General features: G+C 44.8%; 1 protein-coding gene across 3 annotated transcripts in view; it reads right to left on the bottom strand.

Moving 5' to 3' along the window:
- HELZ (helicase with zinc finger) overlaps positions 1 to 24,584 on the bottom strand; it is a 2,003,166-nt gene that overhangs the window by 1,910,303 nt on the left and 68,279 nt on the right. The window lies entirely within an intron of this gene.

Genomic DNA, 24,584 nt, shown 5'->3' with positions numbered 1-24,584 from the left:
TGTTTTTGCAAAAGCGAATACTTCATCTCCTCCATATATTTTCTCACTATAGTTTTGTTGTTCACAACTTATATTTTCCTTCTACAAAAAGAGAAAATAACCAAAAAATGTCATTCTTCACTCTACGCTGTAAAAACAATTTCACAACTAAATGATAACAAGCCATTAAATCTGATTTCATAAAAGTTTATAATGTAACACATTCCTCGAGACCACTTTGATAACACAAAGCACAGTGATTCACTCTAGAAATTGCAATATCACCACTCAAACATCTCATAGGGCTAGACAGGATCTAGCTGCAGATTCCTTACTTTAGAATCCCCGCGCCCAGGTGTGAGACTGGATCAGAAAATATTTTACCACAGCACATCCAAACGTTGGAAGAAGGCGCTGCACGACTCCGTATCAATATCATCACGTTATGGGACGTTAACTTAGTCCATATAACCCCCGGGCCAACAAGATGACATCAGTTTCTTTTGGGACGATTTTCCACTCTCAAAACGTGGAGCAATATATGGAAACTCCCTATTTAAACAGCGTGCTAAAATGAAAGACCTCTTTGTGTCAAAAATCACTAAATTACAATCAGTAAGTGTATTTTATAACAAAAACATTAAGATGAAAGACTGAAATAAACAATGAGTTCTTAGGTCAGTCTGTAAAGTCTCATAACAAAATTATAGAAACCAAAAGGACTCAGTTCGCAGAGCACGGAGGATGGGAGGGGTGTCAGGAATCTGCGGCTAGCTCCTGTATGTACCAAATAATGCATCACCGAAGGTAAGTAACTTGTTCATATGATAGAGAGATCTAGCCGCAGATTCCTTACTTTAGAATCAAATACCAAAGCATACCATCCCCAGGGGAGGGTCTGCGAACTGAGACTACCTAAAAGCCTTTAAGTAGAACAAAACTGGTCTAAAACCAGAGTAAAAGACCAGTCCTTTAAAATAATGTAGGTGAGCAATTACATGCTTTGCAATCTAAAAACTTGTGGGAGAACCACAGATAAGTCATAAGACTCATGGGAATAAAATTATTCATGATAGCATGACAACTGTGGAAGAAGCCAACCAACAAGATGGATAGAAAACTACTTGCACCCTTAAGGGGATCCAAACCCATGTATGCTCAACCAATAAGTACTATGGAAGGGACTGCAGTAAGAAAGGTCAAAGACATAAGGCATGGCAATAAAGTTACCCATGAAAGTAGGACAAATTGCCAAATGACTCACTAATATCAAGTTATTGTGAGGCATATCCAGACTTGAAAAGCGTCTTTGAAACTTGTAAGACACTGAACAGCAGGTAATGCTATGGAGATAAATCTCTGTGACATACAGAGTTCTACCATGGCCAGACCCACATTGTAACAGTGAGTGAGAACCATCACCCTTGGGAAAGGATAAGAAAGATCTATAAAAAAAAAAAAAAAAAAAAGAAGGTTGAAGATAACGGACTTAACATGGGTGTTCGTAAAGAGCACATGCACAGCAAGGGTATCTTTGGTGCTGAATAAAAAAATGGTACCATGAAACCAACCTAAGAATGATTAAAGGCTGAGTGCCCGATATATGAACCTGTGATCATAAAGCTAAACAGAGCCCCCTACAATAGACACATAGTCCACTAAACCACCAGACTCTACAATAGCAACTAGTGGCATAGAAGCAGTCATATCCTTAGTGAGATAATGCAAAGGCCTTTAGGATATCTCCAAGTAATACAGTGACATAGGACGAATAAAAACAACCACCTATGTATAGACAAGAGAAAAAATAGATCACGTATAAAGTACAGCCGAAAAATCAGTCAGACAATATGGAGGTAACAGTATAGAAACCACAGTGGCATCATACCATGTAGGAAAGCAACAGTCATCCAAAAAAGTCAGCGTAAAGCAAACTGCCTGAGATAGCATCAGCAAGCAATAGAGTATAATGATGAATAAGAGAAGAGTATGAAAAAGAAACCTTGAAGCTTAGCGAAAACCAGGGGTAAGTGAACTTATAATATGAATAGAGAACCAACGATAGATGATGTAGAAGAAATCACTCATTCTAAAGCTCAGATTTTTTTTCTTTAATTCCATAATAAAATAATCCTTTCCATGTAGAAAATAAACATTTATTTGTATATGTTATCTAGGGACCACACTTCCTAAAGTGCGAATCTAACTACAACCTAGAGATAGAAGAGAGTTGTCTTAAAGAAGAGCAAAGATCCAGTAAGAGAAGAATAAAAGCTATCCACAACCATGAGGGAAATGCCTGGTCCCTTCAAGGCCACATGTAAAAATACTTTCAGAGACAAGAAAGGTACACCATTAATGGAAAATGACATTCAGAAAGAAGAAATCTTTAGCAATAACGGAAAGCGTTATAACAACCCCAAAAGAGTCAAGAGTATTAAGTACCCTTAAATATAGAAAGAAAATAATAGAAGGAGTGACAAGTTTCCCTGGGGACCAATAATAGCATGACATAGTCCCAGGAAAAGAAACAATAATTACCAAGGAAAATGTACAAGCTAACCTTGCCTACAGTAAGGGGTGGAAGAGTAGATCGAAGAGCAATGGCTATAAGACAGAACCTGAAGAGCAAAAAACAAACTGTTTCAAGGCTGACAAGAGGATAATCTTGTGACCAACAATGATCATATACACAGACACTCCCATGGAGGTACAAATATCAAAATACCGAACATGGGGTACCAAACTTCACGAATATATATCTGCTCCCCTAAATGAAAGTCCTATTGTGCAAATGCTGAGAATTTCAACTCAGCATATACACGTCTAGAAATGCTGACATAGCACATAAAAGATACTCCATATACAGTTTGAAATGTACCATGAAGGTATCAACTCTTGAGCTTCTGCAGAGTAAAGCAAACTGCAAGACCTGTACATCAGTTATCAATGAAAAAACAGACTCAAATAAACAGCTGAAAAACTATGAACGACAGAGCTGAAGGAAAAAGGCACAACTTTTGCACCAAGCAGTAAATAGTAATCCAGAAAGCCACATATTGTGGAATATACTGTAAAGAATACACTGTACTAAAATAATTCTGCAGAATAAATGCACTATTATAATCATGACTGATGGCAGTAAGGGTCAGGTAAAAACATGGAAATAATCAAAGGTTAGTTAAAAAACCATAAGCTGCGGCAGAAAGCAGAAACATCACACGCGTTGTAACTCGATGAATACATATTGTAACCCAGTGATTTATAAATACATCCATCTACACAAGTCAGAAAGAAAAAAGCTGAGCCTTCAAGTATCTTTATCACACCGTGCAGCTCTACATCGTCGCAAAGCAGAATCAGCATGTACACCAAATAAATTTACACCATCGGACAGCAAATCTTTCAGGCTAATCTGTACAGGATCTGAAAACCTAGACTAACGCATGCCTGCTCAGTGCCACTGACCAAGCCACACCTCTACCCATGGAATCAGTGGTGTCCATACCGCATTTTATGGTGAATTTCGCTGCCTCTCTGCCATCCTGCACCAACTGTAGCAGTTGACTTATGGCTTTCTCTGGAAGAGAAGGAGGCAAACTCTCCACTGAGCCCCTTGGGAAAACCTCCAGAGAATACATGTAGCATTCAAAGACCGTAATGCTGCACTAATGGAAGAGGAAATATTTTCTCACACAACTTTCCAGCCAACTGGACTGAGTGCTTGGTACAACCAGAGGGAGGACATTTGGGTCCGCAGAGACTGTAGCTCCTTGCACAACCAGACCTTTTGTGGAGAGATATCTTAAGAGACAATCGGGATCCCAAAGGGCCGGCTGATGTCTAAGGGATATAGCCTGGTCTACAGCCATTACCATTACTGACCTTGCCAAAGTGCCTAACAATACGTTGTAAAGAGACACTGATCAGGAAGTAAGAGCTCCACTCTAGTCTTTCCCTGGAAAAGAACATCCACCAAGGGGGTCTGTGGACAATTCCACTGAGCAAAGCTGACAATCTAAGACAACAGCTGCCCTCCTTAACGCAGCATAAGAGTAATTCACCTCTGTTGCCATACCAGGTAGAGACAGAAAATATGAAACTGGGGAAGATTGAAGTCCACTAGCCTCACCCAGGTCAGTCAGTCAATTTTCCTCAAAGGGAGGCTGAACACTATTGTTTTCATCTACCAAACTATTGTGGTTTAGACCCTAATTGAAGTAGAAAAACAAGCAAGAGTAAGTGATAAAGTATAAAGGTTTTATTTTACCGCGGCTGGGGTGATAAATCCAGGTAGGACTGCCACACAACTCTCAAATTAGCTACAACAGGTAGCCCTTTATTTAGTGCATTTTTGCTGAATCATACATATTAAACATGTGACTGACAGTGGCCAAATTTGAACATTACACAACTAAAGCCGAGCCTCACACCCTACTTCATTCATTCATTGGTGCAATCACTCTCACACTCCTGACTAGGTGTTCTTAGCCTATCTGCCTACATGTTAATTGGTTTGTGTAATTTACGTTTCCTAAAACTCAACTCAAGCAGAATGCATGATCGGACTGCGTGTTATTTGATTTGTGCAATCTATGTCTATCTGACTACGTGTCTATTACTACAACCTCAGCATAAAGAGAGTGTGTGATCTTGCTCTTGTCACAATGTATTTTGATCCACCTGTGTCTCATCTTTCCCTACTTAATTGACCTCAAAGGTGATTGGTTTTCTTGCATCACTCCCCTGGTACCACCTCCTCGCCCAATCACTCTCTGGAGGAACTGTCAACACTGGTTTGTTTGATGTACCAGGCACTCCTTGATTTGTTTGTTTTATTGATTTCCAGCTACCATCAGTGTGTATCAAAGGTTGCAGCTGTTCTCTCTCTGAGCTCGTACACTGCAATTTATTAACTTGAAGCTTTTGGGCACATACTGTTGTCTAAGCATGTATAATCCTGCACTGCTGATGGCAAGGCTTTTTAGTGATATTTTCGCTGGGTTCTCAATATCTGTACTAAAACTTTATATACTAACATTCCCCCCTTTAGTTAATTCTTAAGCTATCTCAGAGTTTGTCCCGTCTTCGTTCATCTTGGACGTAAGGCTTGCAAACTGTCGGATAACATACATTCACTTTCCCAATTTTGTGACTGCGTTTTTACAGCAATGTCGTATTAATTGGAAGATACTACGCATAACAAAACAGCACAACTATTATTGGAAGTAAAGGTTTAAATAGTCCGGATACCCAATTCAGAAGCCAACTAAACCAGTTTGAGAACCATCCATGTGGGGATCCTCCTTCTTCATGCATAGTCTGTTGCAGGTTATGTAAAGTCTATATGGCTTTAGTCAAAGAGCTATTTTTGGCATCATTTCCTGGTATAAATGTACAGCATGCAGCTCCTATTTTTGCACAAACTCCACTGTCGATAGCTGTGAGCAAATCCAATACAGATTTGATTTGTGTTAAAATCATTCTCATGGCTCTTAGTTCTTCTTTAATTGAATGAAAACAGTCTTCTGCATCTCTTGCAATTGCTTTTATTTGCAAGGTGAAGAAGGTTATTGACCCTCTTGCATTCATTTGGCTTTCACTAAAAAGTCACAAGTCTTGTGGGATATTTTTGTATATGTTCCATCCGATATACTCAGTTTCACTTCGTGTTCTCCGTTTTCTAGTGAAGAAGGGTAAGCTTCTGCTCTTTGGGTGTTTGTGCAATGCTGAAATATCTTCCCCTGGGATTATTAGCACGGGGGCCTGCAGAGTTACCAGGGAACAGACGCTGTGCCATCCGGGTGGCAGTTGGGCATAGACTTTTTCTCCACACTGCCAGTAGTAGTCCATCAATCCGGAGCTGCCTTGTTGTAAACATCCTAGATTTTTAGTGGTGCTGCAGTTATGGTTGATGCCCACTGGAACTGTACATGCTCTTAAAACAAAGATTTGTTTTTACTTTAATCACTTTTATATTTTTAGTAGTAGGGCCCACAGTGATGTAACTAGAGGCAGAAGAGTTCCAAAAGGGCTTACACCCTTCTGTGTGTGTGGTATTTAGCCCCTCCTTCCACAGAGACCTCCCTGGCAAAAAATTATGAGATTGTGACTCTACCCATCCTGTGAGTAAATGGATCCATTTATTAGCATGTTTTACCTTATTTCACACCCATCTTGGGGAGTCTCATGAATGTCTGTGTAATTATTACATCTAAGACCGAGATCGTATACTGCTAGCTTTCCCAGCTGTATCATATAGTCTTTCAGAAATGTAGGTCTTTTATAACTTCCTACAACCGGTCCTCTTCTTCCCATATCTTCTAGTGCTTCATGTATCATGGATCTGTCCGTTATGATTTTGGTTAAATTGTTACTGGTTTCATAGGCAGAGGCGTTTGCAAAACTGTTTGTTGCTTGGAATAAATAGGGCTGCATTTGACCTCTTACTCTATAGGCAAGAAAATGTATCAAGCAGAGGGTGATGTTTGGGTTTACTTCTGTTTTTTAAGTATAAAATTGGGGCAGACGTTGAGTGAGGTATGAATGAACACGCCTAACATTATGTATTTGTGGTCTGAGCTCCAATTTATTTCCATATGTGCAGACCATGTGTTATCCTTTAATCCTGTATGAATCTTGTCATCCTTAGTGTAAGTGTTTGAGTGTACGCTATTAATTTCTCTAGTTACCCTTCATGTATGCTTGTATATTCAATCATTGTCACTATTCCTATTATTACCCCCCCCATCATTGTTGCTCATTAACTCTTTAGGTGAATTAATATGATATATATACATACATAACCCAGCCGTGCATAACAGGAAAAATGGACAAAATACATATCTCATATTTCTTTGTGGTGAAACAAAGTCCAAATCCAGTGTTGGAGGCGAGGTTGTCTCCGGTGGTTTCTCCTTTCTTCGCCCTCCCCCCTTTTATTTCTTTCACATCTCCTGATATTAAGCTTTGTTTGTCCGCTGTATATGGTTTAGGTAAATCCATGGTGTTCGGTCTTTCACTTTCAGCGCTGTATCCGTTGATTCAGTGACCTTCTTGATGTACACAGTGTCTCCAGGTTGTGGGACCGGGTCGGCCAGATCGCTTGAGCTCTTTTGTTGATATCGTAAAACCTGTTTGGAAACAATTCTACTGCATTTGTTAGTTGAGACAAATATTCATACATTTCTTTTCCTAGTACCTCACTACTTGTTTCAGCATCTGGTTTTCTTCTGGATAGAGGATGCTGCATCTTAATAGCCCTCCCTGTCACTATCGGATGAGATGCGAGGTGATGATCAGTACTTGGTGTGTTTTGAAGTGAGAATAATGCAATGGGAAAGCAGTGTAACCATTTGTTGTTTAAAGTTGCTGATATTTTGCTAATTTTGTTTTTTTGGAAGGCCATTAAGGGGTTCTGCAATTCCATTACACTGTAGGTGATAAGCTGGTGTCAGTTTATGCTTTATTCCTAACATTTCTGTGATATGCTTGCAGATATCATTTGAGAAATGAGCTCCGTTATCTGATCTTATTGCTTCTGGGACTTCCCACCTAGATATAACCTCTCTTACTAGGAAGTTAGCAGCTGATGTACACATGGGCATGCCTCTATCCATCTTGACAATTGACAGACTACAACTAATAGATACCTGTTGCATTTATCTAACATATCTACAAAGTCAATGTGCAAAGCTCAGAAAGGACCCTGTGTGCGTGGTATTGTTGACGATCACTTTTAGAGTTGGTTTTGGAGAATATTTATGACAAGTTTGGCACTCACTTAAATACATATTCACCATCTCATGTAAATTTGGTATGAACCATTCCAATTGCAACTCATTGCATACATAAGTAATCGCAGTGTGTGCAGGGTGATGTATTTGATCTACAGCAATGATCAATAGCTTTGGGGCATCACTAGTTTGCCTGCAGTGCTTTGTATGACTATCCAGTCAGTACTAGATTGTTGACATCCTCTCTGTTTCAAGGGATCTTTCTCAAACTCAGGTGCTGCCTCTTGCAGTTCTCCGAGATGTAGCTGGGAAGTCTCAACATATGGTGTTGTCCTGGATATGTTTATCCCATCTATCTTGTTCTCTTCATTTTCATCTTTATGTCCTGCATAGACAATTGAGCGTGTTAGTTGTGTGCCTCTAGGTGCTTCTTTTACTGCTTAATCTGCCAACTCATTTCCTCTGGACACAAAATCCTGCGCTCCTGTGTGTGCTGAACATTTCACTACTGCCACTCTAGTTGGTAATTCTAGTGCTTAAATGAGGAGTTCTAAAATATCTCTATGTGCTACTGGTGTACCATCACTTTTGAAGAATCCCCTCTTTTTCACCTAGAGATACTAGAATGCACTGTGGTGGTGACAGAAGCTGAATCTGAATACACTTTAATATTAACACCCTTCCCATGTTCTGGAGCAGCCAGCAGAGTGATGAGTTCTGCTGCCTGTGCCGAATAACGGGATGTAGGAGAGTAGGATCTGCTTCACATGGGTACCCCCACTTTTTGCTGGTGTTTCACTGTTTTTTTACCTTAGTCTGGCTGTGGTCCTGCTAATCAGGATCCTAGCCTAGATGCTTCCTCTCTAAAATGGTTTCCATGTACATTAGGTACATTCCTAATTGGATTCTGGAGTGCCTTATAAGCCCCTAGTATATGGTATACTATGTACCCAGGGCATAGGTACCTCATAGGCCTACCAGGGGCTGAAGCATGTATTATGCCACTCCTGGGAAGCACTCCAAAATGACACCACAGGTCTGCTACTGCAGCCTGGGTAAGGTAGTGCTTGCACCCCTTACTGTGGTATAGGCTACCTATATCACTACCATTGCACACAGATATAAAACCTATAAGTCACTCCTATGACAGGCCTTAACAATCCTGAAGGCAGAGTGCTTTGTTTTTATGTGAGAGGGTGCACCTGCATGAGCAGAGCCCCTCAGCATCGTTCGGAGTACCTCCCCTGATGCTGTTTGTGGTGCAGCCTGACCATATACTCTTAAGTGCATTATAACCTCGCGGTAAATGCTAACTTTGGACTGGCTGCACGAAAACATGTTGTGTTTGGTGTCAAACGCTTTGGAATACTACCCCCCCCCCCCGCCAGTTCTGGCGGCGGGGTAGCATTCCACCCTTCTAGAGGGAGAGACATGTTGACACTGGTCTAACCCGGTAAGGACTTTCTACAGCCCTGGCATCACAAAATGGATGCCACAGACACAGGTCTGGCCTCCTGCTGCTGACAAACTCCGGCAGGGGAGGCCTGGACAATAGGTTTCCTGTCCCAGGAAGGTGTAACCACCTCCCCAGACAGGCAGATGTGTATTGGGCCTGGGCGGGAGCACTCTCTGGTGCTTTGAAGTCCTGCACTGGGGGCACACTTGGTGTCCCTGTGCATAGTCCAGTTCAAAACGGTTGCAGGGGCTACCTGCCCCTGCTCTGGCGCGAAACTGGACCAAGGAAATGGGTGTAACCACCCCTCTTTCCAAACCCTCCCATAGGTGGGTCCCTAGAGTATGTCCAACCCCCAAACTTTGAATAAGCATGGGAACCCAGTCCTTCAGACTTTAGATTACCCTGGATGAAACTCTGCAACATATATCCTGGACCTTCGATGTTCTATTTCAACTAGAAGGCTGAAGAAATCTCACTTGGGGTCAAGGAGTGACTCCCCTGCTTGGCAGTCACCAAAGACGCAACTGTCCGATCTGCAATTCTGAAGCTCCCACCAAACGCCGAAGTCTCTGCATCCCCAGAGGTGGATTTCCAGACTTCCGAGGCTACCCTGAGTCCACAGCAAAGCTGAGGCCTGTGGCTATCGTGGGTGACGTGGAACAGGTACATGAAGAGTCACAAATAGAACTCAGTGATTTTTGAGTATACTGTGAAATATTACCATACTTCATACAATGCTCTAAATGGGTAACCATCAAAACTGAAGGTGTTCAAAGAAATTGAAATAATTTTTAGGTGGTTAATGTTTAACAACAGAAGTCGTTGCGGGGTGATTGTGTAGTAAACGTGCAGGGTGTTGAAAACATGTGAAGAACGTCCGAAAAACGGTGCGTTGCTCTTATACATTCTAGTGAAACTTCGTGAAGGTGACATTAAATGTAGTGCAAACATTTAAGAACACGCGGTGCCGCTTGTGAGTGTAGAGAAAAAAATACGTTAATGTCAAAGAAATGCTTTATTTATAACAACGGGGTGATTAGAGGCATGCCAGTCACAAGTTTGTAAGAACGGCTTGTGAAAACGATGGAAATGTCGCAGTACATTAAATGTCAAACAGACTTACGGAATTTTAAATGCGGCGGGTACACATTCTTAATCTGTGTCTCACGTGCGGTGCAAAGTCTATTGAAACAAATGATTGAATCAGTTTCCCAGGGTATTTCAAGGTGCACACAATGTGTTTATGGTTCGGTAAAATGATTACCTATTTGTAAGGGAAGTCGTGCTCGAATTTCTCTGCCTAATCCGGTAAAGCCTACAAATTCCGGCTTTACTGGGTGCGTTATTTAAACCGGAAGTTCTGAATCACGTGATCGCGTCGCAACTCTGAAGAGAGTAAACAGACTATCCGGGTGTTAATCTCAAGAAAGTCACAAGAAAAGAAAGAAGTGATAAAAGATAAAAATGTGAAAATAACAAGTGATGTTATAATTACAATGTGATGGCTAATTGTATAACTCATCGGAATATTAATAGTGCCTAATGTCTCCTATTTGAAAACGTTTTTGTTGTTTACAATAATTGGGTAGGAACGAGGTGACGTGTGTTATCTTGGTGCTGGTGGATGGTGCATTGCTGATAATCATGGTCAGAATAAAAAATATAAAATACTTTTGCAGTATATAGTTGCAGGTCGGCGGTGAATGTAAATTATAAAAAAAAACAACTTGGGTCTACTCGTTCAATAAGTCCTTTTGGGATTGTGGTGTAGAGATAATTTATCCAATAAATTTCTCTTTGTAACAGATGTTGCATATTGTCTCTTCCTGGAAGAATGGGTACACGCTCTAGTACCAAGAACCTTAACTGACTTGTAATATGATTCTTTAAGTTGAAATGAACAGCCACTGTAGATTTGGAATTTTTCATTCGGATGTTGCTCTTATGTTTTGTTAGGCATACTTTAATTTTTCGTTCCGCTTTCCCCACATAAGCATATCCGCAGGGACATTTTAATATATATATATATATATATATATATATATATATATATATAAATAACATTAGTACGGTCACATGTAGCTGTTACTCTTAATTTCACTTGTGTCCCTTTCGTTGGGTGGGAGATCGGATTCCCCTTAATGATAGAGTTGCAAGAGGGGGGCGTGGCCTGCCGGGCAGCGGAATGGCAGCTCACTGAGTGTGCTCCGCTGGCCGAGACGACATTCGGCAGTAATCCGCACATCATATGGGAAGGACTATTGATTTTTGATACACCCCCCCCCCCCCCCCGAGCATTGGGGCATCTGTGGCACTGAGCAGGGCGAATTTGGTGCATATCGGGTGCCTACATGATCGCCTCCAGGGAACGCGAGGCGGGCAGCGAGACACAGCGGAGCGGGCTGCGGACCCCGGTCGCGGCCACGCGGACTACCTGGGGCTGCAGGCCGGGCCGGGCCTGTGGAGGACCGTGATCGGCGGCATTGGAGCGACGGCAACGCTGGCCGGAGGCGTGTGGCGGACAAGGAAGGCTGCCGCTGCAAGGTGAGGCGGTGCATTGGAGCTGCGGGAGGCGTGCTCGGAGGCGGCCCGCGCGACGGCCATTTCGGATGTGGTGGAGGTCTTGCTGGGAGCGACATAGTGGCAGCGCCCGTCGTATGCAGGGAGCTGGACTTCGTTGTTAATGCTGCTTGACCCATTTGAAAGTCAGGAAGGGGTGCTTTGTGCCTGAATATCATCTGCAAGTGACTGTTGGCGATTGGCAGGCTGTATTGGGGGCTTGCTGCTGGTCGGTTGCCAATCCACTGAAGGCTGGGGAGGATCAGCCCTGGGGTTATAGGTAGAGTGCCCCCCCGGCATTGTGCTATCCTGCAAATTCAATACTACTCTACATGTTGCAACGGTGGGGTGTAACCACTTGGTACAGGAGACAGGGTGTTGCCGGTACACACCTGCTGCAGTTGATGGCCACAAGTCTTGTGCATGGGCTGGCTGTCGGCTGAGCCCTGGGGTACCGGCGGTGGAGGTAGCAGAAGGCGGCGCCCCCATACCCTGAGGGGTTGGATAGACCAATTTAAGCAAACATAAGTGGCCGCATACACTGGGGTGAAGTACATCACGACGTTGGCAGTGCGGAGGTCAAGATCGTTGAGGCTTTGGGGCGCTAGTGTTGTTGTACAGTCATGGGGAAACAGGACGCCAAGCAGCCTAAGATTAGCTTCGAACAGCGTAGGTCGACTGGGCAAATGGGAGTCGGATGCGGAGTCAGCCTCTGGAGGAGCAGAGGGGGGACAGCACGAAGACCGTGGCGAAGACATGCGCACCCTTATGCTAGAAATGCGCTCCAGTTTATGCACTATTGACGCAAAACTAGACACATTGACCACACAGATGGAGTCTGTGAAAACCCAGATAGGTGCACACGAGCATAGGTTGGACATTCTTGAAAATAAACCAACAATCTGATTTCCACGAGTTCCAATTTGAGACCAAGGACCAGCTGTCGCAAATGGATAGACATTAGGTGTGATCAGAGCGAAGAACGAGGATTTGGAAGGCAGATTGCGATGGAACAAAATACGCATCACGGGCGTCCCGGAGACGATGGCAATCACCAAGATGGAGCATTATGTTGCGGACCTGCTAAAGGATCTGTTCGCTGAACACTTATCACCTACATTTGCTGTGAAAAGAGCACATCGCATCCTGGGAGCTCGGACGCCGGTTGGGGCTCCGCCGTGTCCGATCCTGGCGAGGATTTTAAATTATCAGGACCGGGATGCAGAGCTACGTCAAGCTCGCATCAAGGGGACTACGATGCACCAAGGAAATCAGATCGCTTTTTATCCGGACTTCACCCCGGCAGTTCAGGCGGCCCAGAGGGAATTTTTGGCAGCGAAGCGGATCCCATTGCAGGCACAAATTCCCTATTCTCTGCTCTACCCAGCCAAACTTAAAGTGTCTTATGATGGCTCCGCCCATTTTTTTACAAATCGGCTTTGAAGTTCGCCAAACACATAGGAGGCAGGCAGAAGAAATCGGGCCCTCGCACTGAGGATGCCACTGAAAATCAGCTAAGTGATAATGACTGATGTATATGCTCTGTCATTCCATTTACTAGGTTCTACCCTTCTTGATATGATACTGGGACTTTATTGTTTGGTTTATTGGGGGGAGTAGGACTATGTACTGTTATGTATGCTATTCGTTATATAGCATTGTATAGACTTTGCTGGGGGCAGGTTGATAAATGAGTAAGATGTTTCCTTGAAATATTCTGTAGCTCTGTCTTGCTCCTGCACGTTGGTTAAGGCTGAAATTCCAAATGACGGGATGTAACTGATTGTAACAGCAAGCGTTGGAGGGAGGAGGCAATATTGCTCGGGCCATGAGATAGCTCTATTCATGATTGAACGAGGTCTTGTCCCTGCAGTTTCTTGGCCACCCCACTTCGGTAGGGATGTCGCTCGGCATTCACACGTCCCCATGGGAGAGTTCCCAGATAAATATTTGTTGTTGGTTTGTAGGGGTGGGGATATACTTCAACCTAATTGGGGGGTTGTAGTGGGTTGGTGGGGGGCATAGGGAAGTTTTGTACTGGTTTGGTATGATGTGTGGGATACGGTGACATTTGTAGATGTGGGCGGGACACGAAATGAGATGTGTGGTCGGGCCTTGCAATGCCTGAAACTATAATAAACTGTTTAACCTGGAACATACGTGGACTTAACGACAGCAGAAAAGCTTGTATGGTGCATGCTTACGTCACACAACACAATATTGATATCTGTATGTTGCTGGAGACCCACCTGCGATCCCTGACCTCTATGAAACTTAAACATCATAGATGGGGTTCACTGTACACCTCAGTGTACTCCAACTATTCAAGGGGGGTGGCAGTGTTGATAAGACGGGGACTGGACTGGAGAGAGCATGAAGTTTATACAGAGGGACGATACATTGTTTTATTGGGGTACCTAGGTGACACTCAGGTAACATTGGTGGCATTATATGGCCCAAATGTGGACGCTCCTGAATTTTTTCATGAAGTGTGGGCCAGGGTGCGCGCTTCAGATTGCACCACGACCCTTTGGAGAGGGGATTTCAACGCCATTCTGCATGACGAACTTGATAGACAGGGTACAGCGCGCGCCCACCACCCGGCGGCAAGCAAAGTCCTCAAGGCTCTGCTGGTCGAAGGGGATATGGTGGATATCTGGCGATTGCAGAATCCGCTGACCAAGGAAGGCACGTGTTTTTCAGAACATCGTCACGCCTGGTCCAAGCTGGATTACTGGCTGATGACTAAAGATATGGCTAGTTGGGTGGTGGGGGTGAAACATTTGGCTAGAACGTTATCTGATCATGCTCCGTGTTTGTTGACTCTCTCCCTTCCTGATACCACACGTAGAGCATTCTCCTGCAGGCTCTCCCCGCATGCATTAATGAACGAAGCATTCAAGGAAGAAATCCGCAATTATATCTCGGAGTACTTCGCATTGAACGAAGGATCGGTAGACACAGAGGCCTCGTTATGGGATGCCTTTAAAGTGGCCATCAGGGGGAAATGTATATCTAGACAAGCAGGAGTTCTAAAGGTCATTAGAACCACTTTGGGTACCATAGAATTCCAAATAAAAGATTTAGAAGTGCGCATTCAATGGGAGGGTGACTCGGCCTTACTGGCGGATTTGAAAAGCAAGTTGTTGGAATACGAGGAGGCAGCACAAAGGGAAGTAAAATTCTTGGGGAAATATGCGGAAGCCCGCAGATATGGGGAGGGGGATAGACCGGGGCGCACGCTTGCCGGCATGCTGCGAGCTCCGCGTTCCATGGACTTCGTTTCCGAAATTAATGATGAATGTGGAGCCCCAATTAGAGGCTCTCCAGCTATTCTAGATAAATTCTCGTCATTCTATGCAAAGTTATACACTGCAACTCAGAGTGCCCGGAAGGTATGGGGGAACTTTTAGACTCTCCGTGGCTTTGGCATGGTTTAATGACTGTCAGAGAATATATGCACCTGCCCATTACCATTGAAGACGTCGCTGACGTGATCAGAAGTATGCCGACGGAAAAAGCTCCTGGGTCGGATGGGCTAACAACTGCATTTTACAAGGCATATGTGGAGGAGCAGGCGCCCAGATTATTAGCGGTGTTTGGGGAGGCGCATGAAACGCGCATATTGACTCATTCAATGCGCGAACCAATTATTACATTACTTAAGCTAGGGAAACCTGAGAATGAGCTAGACTCCTATAGGCCACTGTCTCTCATAAATGTTGATGTTAAGATTTTAGCTAAGCTAATAGCAAATAGACTGCAGCCTTTGCTCCCTATGATGGCCTTACCTGACCAATCAGGTTTTATCCCTGGTAGATCCACCTCTCACAACCTGCGTACGGTATTTTCGGTTCTGCATCATCTCCACCCCGACGTGCAGGCTGCGGTGGTGTTCCTGGATGCCACCAAGGCATTCGATTCACTCGAATGGCCATACCCGTTAAAAATTCTGGAACAAATGGGATTCGGACCGCTGTTTCTCAGGTGGATAAAATTATTGTACACAGCACCAACTGCCAGAGTTCGTGTAAATAACATTATCTCAGATGCGTTGCCGATCACATGTGGCACGCGGCAGGGATGTCCATTATCCCCACTACTTTTTGCCACAGCAATGGAGCCCCTGGCCGCGTGTATTTAACAACACCATACAGACAAAGGTATAGGTTTTAGCGCTCGGAGTCTTTTAATATAGTTATATGCCGATGACGTCACTCTACATACTGAACCCCGAGTGCAACCTTGATGCGGTGCTGAGGGAATTTATCAAATTTGGAGGATTATCGGGAATATCTATCAATTGGAGCAAGTCGGTGATATTCCCCTAACTGACAATACTAAGGCAATCAACTCGGAATTCCCACTAAAATAGGAGGAGGATGCAGGTGAAATATCTAGGCATATGGATTAGCAAGATCTCTGGAACCTGAACTATGGCAGGACGATCAATTGGTTGGAAGATAGGGTGGCGCTGTGGAGCAAACTCCCGTTGTCTCTGGCCGGTAGAATTGCACTAGTCAAAATGATAATTTTGCCTAAGTTTTTGTACTTGTTCGTAAATCTGCCACTCGTCCTCACTCAGCATTTCTTTAAGACTCTGAGATCGTTGCTTATATCATTGGTGTGGGCGGGAGGCCAAGCTAGGGTGTCATGGGACCTGCTATCCCTGCCTACTAGGAGGGGAGGTTTGGGCGCCCTTGACATGAACCTATATGCACTTTGTGCGCAGGCTCAATTTTTACAGTATTGGGTTCATCCGACGCCGTTTCAGCCACATGTGGCTGTGGAGGGGCATGCAGTGTCGCCTATTCCGCTCCACGTAGCAGTCTATCAGAAATATAGACGGTCCACCGATGGGATCGAAACGGCCGAAACGCTCAGATGGGCGTGGGAGGGCCTGCGGAGACGGGCGGGGATACCCATGTTGTATGCACCCTCGATTCCCCTTGCGCATAACCCTTTGTTGGCTAACGTCAGCGATGAAATCTGTGGCAAGAGTGCTCAAGCAATGAAACTTAAAACGTTTGCGGACCTGTACCTGGGTGGTAAATTCTGGGACCCCTCATCGGCAGAAGAGGGGGAGACCTCTCCATTCGGAGAGGTGTTTTTGTATCATAGACTTAAGGCGGTCTGCCGGCAAAGGCATACAGATTTCTCATCCCCACCACCTACCCTAACTGCATTGGAAAATGTATTGACCTCTCCCTCGCCACGTAAATTGATTACCAGACTATACTCCCGTATGCAGGCGGATGTCCCTGGGACGGCCTTGTATGCTCGTACTAAATGCGATGAGGAGTTACCTATCCCCTTGACAGATGAGGCGTGGACATACTGTTGCGCCCAGATGACTGAGCTTTCCCCCCCAACTACAAACTCAGACTAATCCATTTTAAATTCCTACACCGCTATTATAGAACGCCACTTAGTCTATACAAAATGGGAGTTAGAGAAAATGACTAGTTGGCGATGCGGGGCGGAGGCCGCGTCGTTCCTCCATATGGCTTGGGAGTGTCCTAGAATTGGCGTATATTGGTCTAGTATTTTTGACTCTATTAACCAAATCCTAGACCTAAGGGTGGTTCCTTCCCCTTTGGTGGGATTACTAGGCTACGTCAAGACCACGCAAATTAAAAAATACAAGTTGCAAGCGCTACTTCTATTATTTGCTAGGCGTCCGTTAGCAATTGTTTGGGGGAACAGAAGGACGCCCACACTCAAAGATTGGCTAAGGGAGACAATATATCGCCAAACGCAGCTGGGAACATACTGGGACCTCATGCCACCAGCCTCTAGGCCTAGGGAGATAGGGGAGCCCTTTATTGAATGGGTTCGGGTACATGTTGCTGACTCTGTTAGTACTGGTGATGCGGGAGCGTCTGTTTGAGCCTTAGGCAATAATGTATGAAGTAGGATTGTAGGGTGGGGGTACAAGACGCTAACACATGTTGTAAGAAAATGATAAATGTATACGGTAATGGAGGTCATAATTCATCTGTATGTCAAGAGTGTCGCGCCTGACGGAAGATGTTTACAAAGTTGGGTGATATTGTTGTAGGCCTATAATGTCATTGCTGCCCTCACAATATAAAATGTCTGTCTGATTGTGCATGTCAAATGTTCCCGCTCTGGATCAGAATGGTTACACGCTACCAAGCTGTACTGTTTTTTTGTACTGTATTGTATTTTTTCCTTTCTTTTGAAAATTAATAAATGAAATTTTAAAATAAATTTCAAAATGATAGCGTTGCAATTTCCACAATTTAAACAGGGGAGAGTACCCCGATAGTTAGTATCTTGTTTTTCAACCTTTTTATTGAGCATTTCCTTTAGGTTGTGTGCGTGGATATGCAAATCTGGGTTGCTGTGAAAAGATTCCTTTAAAATCCTCTTATAGTGTCAACATTGGCCAATGTTTTGTTATGGTATTTTTTTCATCCTGAAACTTCTGGTTGAGAATTTAGACACAAATACCATTCTTTGTTTTTCCTTTTTGGTTGTTTTGGTTGACAATAATTGCTTACGGTTTTTATTTTGAACTTTGTTTATGGCCTCCTGCAGTATTTTACCTGGTAACCTCGTTGTTGAAATTTACTGTTTGTCATGCTTTCTGTGTATATTTTATCTGATGATGAAATTATTTTGATTCGTAACAGTTGTGAGAATGGTAAATGGTTTTTTAGGGATGGCGGATGAAATATGGTGAAATGCAAGAGGTTATTACGGTCCGTGGGTTTGGTGTATACACTTGTAGTTAATTGCCCTCCTTCGTTTCGGATCAAAACATCTAAAAATGAGATATCATTTTTCTGGATGTTAGATGTGAAACTGATTCGCTCATTGATGGTATTTAACTTTTCAATCGCCTAGTTCAGTTCTTGTTCTGTTCCTTTCCACAGGATGAAGCCCTCATTTATATATCTTTTTTACATGATCAAATTGTCAATCCAACTTTGTTGATTCAAGATGTGGTTCAGTTCAAACCTGTACATAAAGATATTTGCACATGCCTGTGCGGTGCAGTTCCCATGAAAGTGCAGGATGATTGGATAAAGAATTCCTCTTGCCATTTAAAATAGCTGTGGAAGAGTGTGAAATGGAGTAATTCCATCAAAAATACCTTTAGGTCTTCATCTTTGTCGGTCATCATCAAGAATGATTCTATGGCTTAGATGCCTGCGGGATTGACGTGTAAAGTGACTTTACATCGATTGTACAAAGGATCATGTTATCTGTGAAGCTTGATTTTGCATTGTCCAAGATGTTTAAGAAATCGGTAGTATCGGGGGAGAACATGGCGACTGCTAGCTGAGCAGCCGCTTGCGCCTGGAGCATTCGTCTCCAGTCTTCCTCTTTTTGAGTAATCCCACTTCACCGCTCCATTGTCTTACCGCTGGGAAAGCTGTCGGACCATATTTTCCCCTGAAATTTGCCTGAAATCGCCTCCCTCGTTTGCTGAAGACTGTCTGCTGGGGATGTGCATGGGGAAGTCTGAGGCTTTCAGTTTTTTCTGCCTGTCTCGCTGGTCTGAGGCCGCCCTGGAGCTCAGGAGGGGCCGTAGAGCAGTGGCTCGCGGGCTCCTCCGGGTCAGTGGAGGCAGGGCCAGTATCAGTCGCTACCTCAACTCTTCGAAGCACGACACGACCAAGCGGAAGAGTCAGCAGGAACAAACTCCAACAGATACCGATCTTTTCCAGCTGGGGGTGCCGCCGGAGGAGCCAGAGGAATTATTGGAGCAGCCACAGAGAATGTTATGAGTACTGGAAGGTGTGAGATCAAAAAGGACTAGCCTATTTGTGAATTTACATAGACTCAAGACTGTAAGGCAGGGTACAAACCATTTTGTTTGTTCATGAAGCCCTCACCCACCAACCTAGTTGGTTGCATGCTTCATCATCGGGCCCACCCAGTGACACCGAGTGTGTCCCGGGTGTGCTTCGACGGCTGGGTACAGCGGAGAAGGTATGTATCCGAGTGTGCAGTGTAGTGGCGTGAAGGTGACGATTTAAAAGCTATGCAGGGATCCCAGTACCCGAGGGTAAATTATATTTTAATAACTGGGTCAGTGCTAGCATTAAAAAAGGCTGTTGGATGTTATAGGAATGTTAATTAGGGTTTCCTACATCCAGGTGTGGTCTACATGTTTCAGCCAGGCCTTTATGATTAAAACTGGCTTTCCTCAGGACCAAAGTGTGTAGGTGCAAATTACTTCGATTTAAGTGATTATGTAATTTTGAGAAATGTGTAGCACTCGCTAAGGTGCTTTACATGTGAGAGGGGGGATTCCCTCTCAGAGCATTACTGGACATACAACAAGTATGACAGGACACACATACAGGGGAGAGTCTCAGTATGGTTACATATTCACAAGACCGATTGATTGCCGATATCTATTGTGCTGTGTAGACAATAAATAAGCGGCAAATGGTGTAGCCATATTGGTGGTATGGCTAAGGTGAGAGTTATCATATGTACACGAAGTTTTGTGGTGGGCTAAGCATCGTAAGCGCATCAACACACAAAAAAAACGGTGGAAAGTGCATGAAAGGAAGATTATCCTCATGTTGGCTTGTTGCCAAACATGCCCCATGGAGTAGTCCGGCAGAGGAACGGACCCTGGGAAGATAAAGGGTCCTTAGGGGGTTAGGGACCTGTGGAAAAAGAGCTTACCCGGCTTGTAGCTGAAGCGCTTGGTTTACTCACAATACTTTCGGTCAGTGTCTGCGATGAGCCTCCAGTCGTCTCTGCGGCCTCCTATGGGCTGTCCTCGGCCGTGTTTGTGCTTTAAAAGCAGGCGGCATCATTCTGAACACCTGCGCGGGGAAGGACAGAGAAGACAGACTGTGCGAGGACACGCTGAGTCATGGCTGTACTGCACATGGGCGGGAGAGCAGTGTATCCTGTTGTGAGCATGCCCAGAAGAGTATCCTGCTGCGAGCATGCCCTTGTGCGGGGGAGTAGTGTGCTCTGCTGTGAGCATGTGCGGTGCCGAATGTCGGCGCCTGCGCATTGGGATGGCTGGGTGAGCTGTACCCAGTGTACACAAATTAGTGTACAGTTGTAAAACAAAAGAGCGCTAACTGGGGAAAGAGAGAACTTAAAGAGCGCTGTGGGGTGCCAGGTGTGTTATAACTGGCCAATACAACAGGGGGACATTTAACACAGAGGGGAATCAAGAGTAAGAAATTCATGTTTTTAGTGAGTTCCAGGGTATGGAGTCATTCAGGCCCAGGCCCAGGCCCAGGCCCGGTTGCTGCGTGGAGAGGCGATAGATCCATCTCTGTTCTTTGGTATGAAGGATCCGGTCATTGTCTGTTTGGTGAATGTCAAATTGTTCAATGACAGTCCAGGACATGTCATTGGGGGTGTGGTGTGCACTGAGGTAGTGATCTGTCAGTCTGCTGATGTTTTTGTCACACCTGATCGTGCTTCTGTGTTCAACCACTCTGGTCCTGATTTTGCGGGTCGTCATGCCCACGTAACGGAGCCCACAGGGGCATGTTATGAGGTACACAAGGTTACTGGAGTTGCAGTTGGTGTGTTGGTGTTGTGTCCAGGTTTTGCCAGGTTCAAGGTTGAGAGTTTTCGTTGGTTTGGTGAGATGGCACACACTGCAGTTGTTGCATGGATAACGTCCAGTGACTTTGGGAAGGCCCCAACAGTTAAGGACTGTGTTGTCCATAGATTTGGGACTGGCACGTGGTCTTGTTGACACTAGCTTGTCTTTAAGGGTGTTAGCACGTTTGAATGCAAAGCGCGGGATCTCCCATTTTGTGGTGCCTGAATTGATTATCCTCCAGTGTTTGCGGATGATGCTGGAAACTTGATTGGACGCTGTATTATAGGTGGTCACACAGGTCATGGGTGGTGGATCTTGGTCTTTTGTTACGGTTTCCAATAGTGATTCTCTGTTTATATTGCGTACCCTTTTGCTGGTTTTGGCAATAATGGCATTGGGATATCCACGTTCCTGTAGTTTGTGTGATAAGGTGCAGGATTGTATTTTGTAGTCCTCTAGGTGGCTGCAGTTTCTGCGGATCCGCAGGAATTGCCCAAATGGTAGATTTTCCCCTTAATGGTCTGGGGTGGAAGCTGTCAAATCGCAACAGTGAGTTCCTAGCTGTTGGTTTGTAGTGGGTGGTGGTGCGCAGAGTCCCTTGTTCTGCTCGAATGTTAAGATCCAGGAAGGCCAGCTCGAGGTGCACGTGAATCGTAGGTAAGGGTCACGCTCATTAAGCCAAGTGAGAAAGACGTTTAGTACATCTGGTGTTTCTTCCCAAATCAGGAAGATGTCATCTATATACCTGTGCCAAGTCTTTAAATTTGAGTATGGGTTGGTCATTGACATGACGTGTTCCTGCTCGAAATGGTGAACATACAGTCCTGCCACACTAGGGGCAAAAACACTGCCCATCGAGGTTCCGTTAGTTTTCAAGTAGTAAGTGCCATCATACTCGAAGTAGTTTTCCTTGAGGGCTAGAGCTGCACAGTCAAGGATGAATTGCCGTGGTGTATGGTACATCCAGGGGTTTTGCATCAGTACATCTTGTAGGACTTGCAGGGTGGCATCTTGTGGGAGACTGGTGTACAGGCTTTCTATGTCCAGTTCCACCAGTAGTTGGGTGGTTTGATCGAAATTCATTTCAGTGATGATGTTCAGGAGGTGTTTAGTGTCTTTGATGTAGGTAGGGGTTCCTTGTACCAGTGGGTTCAGGAAGGGGGTCACAGTACCTAGATAGCGGTTCCAGAAGAGAGTTGATCCCTGAGACTATAGGTCTCCCTGGGGGTGGTATGGTGCCCTTGTGTACTTTGGGTACAATATAAAAGTAAGGTACTTTCGCATTCTTGGAACACAGGTATTCCGCCTCTTGGATTGAGATATGTTCAGCGTCACTGGCTCTTTTAACCATGGTGTGCATGGTGATTTTCAGTTTGGCGGTGGGGTCTTTTTCCAGGCGTTTGTAATTACGTGTGTCGCTAAGGAGTCTGCGACATTCTTGATCGTAGTCGGTTTTATCTATAAGGGCGATCCCTCCCCCCTTGTCAGCTGGTTTGATTACAATGGTGGGGTTACTTTGTAGGCGTTGTATGATGTCACGGTCTGCCTTTGATAGGTTGTTGTATATTCCTTCAAGGTTCAGTTTCTCTATGTCAGTGTAGACTGCTTGTTCGAAGGTAGAGATTTCTGTGGGTACACTGGTAGGAGGTGGCACAAAGGTGGATTTTAACCTAGGCCTGTTTCATTGGGATTGGTATTGGTGGTAGTTTCTTCTGGTGTTATTTTTACAAAGAAGGCCGTAAGTTTGAGCTTTCTAAAAAAAACTCAGCTAGTTCGACATGGAGCTTGAATTTGTCCAGTCGTGTGGTAGGGACAAACGATAGGCCTTTACTAAGGACCGCTGTTTCGCTTTCTGTCACAGGTGTACTCGATAGATTAAACACCAGGGATGTGGGTGTATCAGGGATCACGGTTTGCTCGTTCCTGGTTGTTCCCGGGTTTTGTTGCGGGTGTTTGCACTGACTGGATCTTCTTCTTCCTATTGGACGTGCTGGTGGTTCCGTCTCCTGCCGCGTGTTCTGCGGCCCTGTCCTAAAAAAGGGGGTCTTTGATTCCCTTGGTAGAAGGGCATTGGGCCTGGTTGGTATAGGGGTGGATATCCATAGTATGCGTGTTGCATTGGTCGAAACGGCGGTGGGCCGAAGGTGTGAGTTTGTGGTAGTCCCTGCCAGTTTTGTGGCCAGCGTTGGCCTCGGCGTCCTCTGCCGCGTTGTTTGTTGGAGCCTGCGCTCGGGTCGCTTGATACATACCTGCTCCGCTATACCCAGGCATCGAAGCACACCCGGGACACACTCGGTGTCACTGGGTGGGCCCGATGATGAAGCATGCCACCAACTAGGTTGGTGGGCGAGGGCTTCATGAACAAACAAAATGGTTTGTACCCTGCCTCACAGTCTTGAGTCTATGTAAATTCACAAATAGGCTAGTCCTTTTTGATCTCACATATAAACCCCGGGGATACGGACTAGCTACCTAGTCCTCTCTCTCTCCTTTGATAGTGAGATACAAGTACTGGAAGCCCAGGAGGGACAGGCTAGTCCCTCATCTCAGGTGAGACAAGTCTTTGATATTGCCACAAAGGGGCTGTGCAAAAAAAGCAAAACACGTGGGGGGGTGGGGGAGGAGTCACCCTGGGGACCGTTAAACTAAACAATAGCACAAAACATAATAAACAGCCTACTGAAGAGCAGGCCAATAATCAGGTTACTGACCAACCATTTTGATACCCACAATTTGCTAGACTCCACGCAGCATGGCTTTCGCTCACAGCACTCCACGGAATCAGCCCTGCTCGTAGCAGCCGAGGAGATCCGAGGAATAGTGGACAGAGGGGGTAGGGCTATTCTTGTATTGCTAGATCTGTCAGCAGCTTTTGAAACCGTGAACCACACAGTGTTAATACATAGACTACAGGAGGTTGGTATTGAGGGCCCAGCTCTGTCCCTTCTCTCATCGTTTTTGGAGGGCAGAAAGCAGGACTATACTGGGACGGCTTTCAGTCTGGCAGTTTCCATCTTCCCTGTGGGGTTCCACAGGGATCAGCGTTGTCACCTACGCTGTTTAACATCTATGTCACCCCCTTGGCCAGACTCATCAGGAAGCATGGTTTTGCCCTAGTGTCCTATGCGGATGATTCCCAGCTCATAATCGCAACGGCTAATCAGTCCGATGACACAGCCGTTAAATTTCACAAGTGTCTTCTGGAAATCATGACCTGGATGAACCATAGCTTCCTAAAGATCAACACAGACAAAACAGAGATTATTGAGTTTGGTCAGGGGCAATCCCTGTG

This window comes from Triturus cristatus, chromosome 7 (genome assembly GCF_964204655.1).
Source record: "Triturus cristatus chromosome 7, aTriCri1.1, whole genome shotgun sequence".
Classification (NCBI taxonomy): Eukaryota; Metazoa; Chordata; class Amphibia; order Caudata; family Salamandridae; genus Triturus; species Triturus cristatus.
Note: the sequence above shows the minus strand (reverse complement) of the source record. Positions and strands in the feature narration are given on the sequence as shown.